The sequence below is a fragment of the Panthera uncia genome, chromosome A2, assembly GCF_023721935.1.
Source record: "Panthera uncia isolate 11264 chromosome A2, Puncia_PCG_1.0, whole genome shotgun sequence".
NCBI lineage: Eukaryota > Metazoa > Chordata > Mammalia > Carnivora > Felidae > Panthera > Panthera uncia.
This window is the reverse complement of record NC_064816.1, coordinates 105606976-105613682: the sequence shown is the minus strand read 5'-3', so window position 1 is coordinate 105613682 and position 6707 is coordinate 105606976.

Genomic DNA, 6707 nt, shown 5'->3' with positions numbered 1-6707 from the left:
TTTTTTTCTTAAAAATTACTAGTCAAATCTTCAAAATGGGCAAAGTTTGGCTGAATTTAATGAATCAGCTTCATGATTTGGCAAAAGTAAAGTGTTAAGCACAAAATTAGAAATATGATAGATAATCTTAGTTCTAGCTCATTTTGCTTGGCAAACCTTTCAAATGAAGAAAGGCAACGAGATTTCAGTAAGTAAGAGTAACTTTGTTTTTATTCTAGAAATCTTATAACCTTCAAAATTTTGAATAAAAATTGGTCTACACTCTAGGGTTCAGATTTGGGCAAAATTCCTATGGATTTTTTGACTATTCTTTCATAATTATTTTGTTCTATGTGTTCATTATTTGTGTTGTTACAAAAATGCTTGAAAATAGCTATTTAGCTAATTATGAACTCTGTAATATTTTTGGTGTTAGAAGCGTTGATTAAAGAACAAAATAAACACTCCCACTGTCTGCCTAAGTAGTGAGAAAACTCGTAAGGACACACTTTTAGTCTCTAATTCATTTGCTATCACAAATATCTCATCATCCTATCAATAGGAAGGCCCTAGCAGGTTCATAAACAAATGAAAATATTTTCATTTTTCTGCATTCTTGGGCCTATACCATTTATCATTTATAGCAGAATTCTTGGATATCTTGGCAATTATGTAAGAGGAAGAAAACAACATTTTATAACCCACTATGATATGGGTACTAGCATGCATTCTGTTTTAATGTAATTTGCTAAATAGAATCATTAAGGCCTGGAATAAATTACTCAATCAGTTTTGGAGATTCAGATGATTTGTCCTGCATTTTGTATTAAGCAGCAATTCACTCTGTGGTATGACAGCAAGATATCCTACTGGTAAAATGTGCAAGCTCTAGGTTCTGCTTCTGAAAAGATAAATGTACTTATTCTCTTTCTCCACTAAGTACAACTAAAACCTTGGACTTTATTCATAAAGTAAACATCAGAAAACTCTACAAGAAGAAAAGAAGGCAGATTGGCCAGGGTTCTGAGAACTAAGGAGTTAAATTATGATATAGTGGTAAGATCCCTGGATTTTTTTTTGGGGGGGGGGGGTAGAGGGAGGCCTCATATATTCCAGATGTGCAGTTAAAGAGGCTAGCAACCTGGAAATATGAGCAGGCACAGACAAAACAAACAAACAAAAATACTTATTAGATAACAATGTCTTTCCAACAGAAAAAACTATGGCCCTATCCAAACCCACACCAACAAAGGTTGAGTTAGTTGCCTAGACATCCACCCACATCAGGCTATATTAAATTATCCAACATCTGACCACTGGCATGATGTTAGAGAAGGCCAAATGGAGAGCTAGGACTTCCACCACTACCGAGTACTAAAGAGGCCATCTCTCCCCTTGTAAAATCAGTGGATGCCCCATAGGAAGCAGTAACTCCTATACCACCTAGCATGGGAGGTAGGAGTGAAGCCTAGTGAGAAGTCAGAAGTCCCACTCTGAGCCTGGATTCACATGGAACCTTTTCTCTTAGGTGTCAATGGCAACCAAAAGGGAAGGCTGGACTTATATCTCCATTGGGCAGTAATAAGGTGTCGCTCTCTAACTTTACCTACGATAGTGAAGGTCACAGAAAATCAGTTAAAATAAAAGGTTTAAATAAGATTCAGAATCGTATAACGTAGTACCCCACATTTTCAGGTCTCAGTAGAAAGTCATTAGTCAAATCAAGAATGAGGAAGATCTCACATTGAATGAAAAGAGACAATCAATAGATAGCAGCACTGAAATGAGAGAGATATTACAATTATCTGACAAAGATTATAAAGAGGCTATTGTAAAGATGATTCAAAAGACAATTACAAACAAATTTGAAACAAATGAAAACATAAAAAGGGTTAAAAAAATAGAAAATATCAGTCAAGAAATAGAAGATATAAAAGAGGACCAAACTGAAATTTAGAAGTAAAAAAATATACTAATTATACATTTTAAAAGTCTGTGAATAGGTTCAAAAACAGAATGAAAGGAACAAAGGAAAGAATGAGTGAACTGGAAAATGGAACAATAAAAATTACCCAGTTGGAAAAAAAAAACAGAAAAAATAGACTTAAAAAAATTAATACAGTCTCAGGGACATAAAACAAAATGTCTAATATTCATGCCATTGGAATCCTTGAAATTAGGTGAAGGGTGGGGGGGAGAAGAAATAACTGAGAAAGTGATTAAGTAATAACAAATCAAATAAGACTGAAAACTTCCCAAATTTGACCCCCCAAAACATAAACATACAGAATGAAGAGGGTAAATCCATAGAATTCCATGACAAAACATACCATAGTCAAACTCTGGAAGACTAAAGAACAAAAAAATAATTTAAGGAATCAAGAGAAAAAGAACACATTACACAGAGAGGAAAAATATTTGAATGGTAGCAAACTTCTCATCAGAAACCATGTAGGCCAGAAGAATGTAGCACTACAGTTTTCAAGTACTGAAAGAAAAGATCTAGACTCTAATATCCAATAAAAACATATTTCAGATATAAAGAGGAAGTCAAGATGTTCTGAAATGAAGGAATGCTAACAGGCTTTGTTCCTAGCAATCCTAATCTAAAAGAAGGTCTATAGGTAGTCCTCTAAATAGAGGGGGAAAAAATATGTAAGAAGGAATTTTGGAACATCAGGAAGGAAAATAGAGCATGGTGTGCAAAAATATAGACAAAATACTAATTATGGTTGATAACTGAAGCAAAAAATAGCAGTGTTTTATCTGGTTCTATGAAAATATATGGAGAAAATATTTAAGATAATTATATCATAAATGGAGAACAGTAAAGGAATGTAAGGAAAAGTAAGGTTTCAAACTTCACTCAAACTGGTAAAATAATACCACCATGAGCAAGTTGTAAGTGTTATATGTATAATGTGATACTTAGACCAATCACTTTAAAAAATATATATATACCATGACATAAACTTAAAAATGTGATAGATAAATCAAAATGTAAATACAGAAAATGTTTAAGTAACCCATAGGAAGACAAGAAAAATGAAACAGAAAAAAGAGAACAAAGAGAAAACAAAAATAATGTGGCTGACTTAAGCCCTAAAATATTGAAACTACATTAAACAAAAGTAGTTTAAATACATTAATCACAAGACAAAGTCTAGCAAAGTAGATTTGAAATTATGACCTAATATGCTTTCTATAAGAAATTCTCTTCAAATAAAATTATATAGTCAAACTGAAAGAAAAAGTTGAAGAAGATATAGCATGCAAATATTGATCAAAATAAAGCTGCATTAATTATATTAATATAAGATCAAGTTAACTTCAGAGATAATCAAATGACCAGAGGCAGAGACAGCTATTGTATAATTATAAAGATCAACCTACCAAGAAGACATAGCAATCATAAATATATACACCAAACAACCAAGATGCAAAATATATTAAATAATAACCAATAGACTAAAAGGAGAAATACCTAAATCCACCATTATAATTAGAGACTTCAATACCCCAATCTCAACAACTGATAGGACAACTAAACAGATAATCAGCAAGGGGAGAGAAGAACTGAACAACACCATCATCAACAACAGTAAAAATGTCTAAAAAACATTTTTAGAATACTTCATGTAACAGAAACAGAACACATTCTTTTTAAGCATCCGTGGAACATATACTATGATAGACCACATCCTGGGCCATAAAAAGACTAACAAATTTGAAAGAATTTGAGCCACAGAAAGGGTGTTCTCTGACCAAATGGAATCAAGTTGTAAATCAGTAATAGAAAGAGAACCAAAAAACTCCCCACGCACTTGGTAACTGAGCAATACATTTTAAATAATTCATTGGTCAAAGAGAAAAAAATACATATTTACCTGAATGAAAATGAAAATATACCATATCAAAATTTGGGAGACATAGGTAAAGCAGGGGTGAAAGGAAAATTTATAGTTTTCAGATAAGAAAAGAGGAAATGCTCTTTTCAAGAACCTAGAAAAAGAACAAAGCTAACAAAGCAAGTATAAGGAAGAAAATAAAGATAAGAGTAGATAGGAATAGAATTGAAACTGAAAAATAATGGAGAAAACCAATGTCACAAAGATCCACTTCTTTAAAAAAGTCACTAATAGATTAACCTTTAGAAAGACTGTAAAGTGGAAAATAGATAATCCAAGTGGCCCATGTCAGGAATAAGATAGACCTTGCTGATACTAAAGGGATAAACGGATACTACAAGCAAGATTGCATAACTAAATTTGGCAGCAAAGCTAAAATTGACAACCTGTGTCTCCTCAAAAAACATAAAATGATCACAATTCATCCAACACTAAATAGACAATGTGAATAGACCTATAATAAGGTAAATAGAACTCATGTTTTAAAAGCTCTCCCTAAAAAGTAATCTTCATACCAAATGGTTTCTCTGTAGAATTCCCCCAAACTTTCAAAGAAAAGTTAATACCAATTATATACAATCTCTTGAAGAAAACAGGAAAAAACACTTCAGAATTCATTTTATGAAGCTGGTACCACCCTAATACCAAAACCAAAGACAATACCAAACACAACAAAACAAAATCCTCAGACCAAAACCCCTCATGAATATAGATGCAAAACTTTTATCAAATATTAGCAAATGTAATTCAGCCATGTATAAAACAAATTATACACCATGAATTTTAAGCCTAGTTTAGTATTTGAAAACCAATTATTATAATATACTATATTAACAACCTAAAGAAGAAAAATTATGGGGCTCCTGGGTGGCTCAGTTGGTTAAGTGTCTGACTTCAGCTCATGTCATGATCTGGTGGTTCATGAGTTCAAGCCCATGTGGGGCTCTGTACTCACAGCTCAAAGCCTAGAGCCTGCTTCAGATTCTATGTCTTACTCTTTCTCTGTCCCTCCCTGCTTATGCACTTGCTCTCTTCCTCTATCTCTTTCTCTCTGTCAAGAATAAATAAACATTAAAAAAAAAAGAAGAAAAATTACTTGATCGTATCAATCTATGAAGAATTTAAAAAATTCAACACTCACTCATGATAAAATAAAAACTTCTCAAAAAATTAAGAATTGAGGGAAAATTCCTCAACTTAATAAAGTCTTCAGCTAAAATTATATGTAGTGGTAAAACACTGGAGACTGTATCTCTAAAATTAGAAATGAGGCAAGGATTTCTGCTCTCACCACTCTTTTTAACATAGTGCTAAAAGTTGTGGCAGTGTGACAAGGCAAGAAAACGAAATAAAGGCATACAGATTAGAAAGAAAGGGCTAAAACTATACCACGTGCAGATGACACAATTATCTACACAGACAATCCCAAGCAATAAGCAAAAAACAAAAACAGGAAGACAAACAAGAACCTCCTAGAACTAATAAGTTCAGCAAGGTCACAAGGTCACAAAATACAAAGTAAACATTAAAAAAATCAATTGCATTTCTATATACCTGCAACGAACATAGAGAAACAGAAATTTACAATATAACATCATTTATAATCACTTAAGTAAATAAAATAGTTAAATGTTACTCTCAAAATATGTGCAAAACTTCCATGTTATAAACTATGACAAACTGCTAATGAAAGAAATCAAAGAAACTTACTCAAATATACCCAATGACTTATCCAACTCAATTATTACTCAACAACTTACTCAATTATACTAAACTTTCTCATGACAAAGGTGCAAAAGCAATTCAATGACGCAAGGATAATTTTTCCAAAAGACATTGCTGGAGGAACCGGACATCCGTGAAATCGGCAAATAAACTTTGTACTAAAATCTTATCCTTTATATAGAAATTAATTTGAAGGAGGTCACAGACTTAACTGTAAAACTGAAAAAATATGAAACTTTTAGAAAAAACACAGGCAATCTTTGGGATCTAGGGTTAGGGGAAGAGTTTTTAAACTTGAAACCAAAGGCATGATGCAGAAAAGAAGAAATTTAAAAATTTGAACTTCATCAACATTAAAACCTTTTGTTTTATGTAAGATCCCATTAAGAAGATGAAAGGATCATGTAGAGGCTGAGGGATAATATTTGCAAATCTTAAGCCAACATAAGGACTAGTATCTAGCATATGCAAATAACTCTCAAAATGAAGCAACAAAAACCTCAAACAATCCAATTAAAAGACTGGCAGAATAAACAGATATTTCACCAACAAGAATGTAGAAATGGCAGGAAAGAACATTAAAAAGTGATCAACATCATTAACCATCAGCGAAGTGCAAATTAAAACCACAGTGAGATATTACTATACACCTATCAAAATGAATAAATTTAAAAATATACTGACAACATTAAATACTAGTGGGGATACAGAGAAACTGGAACACTTATGCATTTCTGGTGGGAATGTAAAATGGTACAGACACTCTGGAAAACAATTTCACAGTTCCTTAAAAAAAATAAACATGCAACTACCAATGTGGGCACTTATCCCAGAGAAATGAAGACATATTCACATGGAAATGTGAGCAGAAATGTATACAGAAAGGTCCAGAGTAGCATTATTTGTAATAGCCCCAAGCTGGAAACAACCCCCTTATCCTTCAATGGGTAAATGATTAAACAAACTGTATGGAACGCTACTCATCAGAAACAGGAATAAACTATGAATACATGCAACAATTTGGATAAATCTCCAGAGAATTATGAGTGAAAACAATTCTAAACAGTTACATGCTCTATGATTCCATTTATAGAA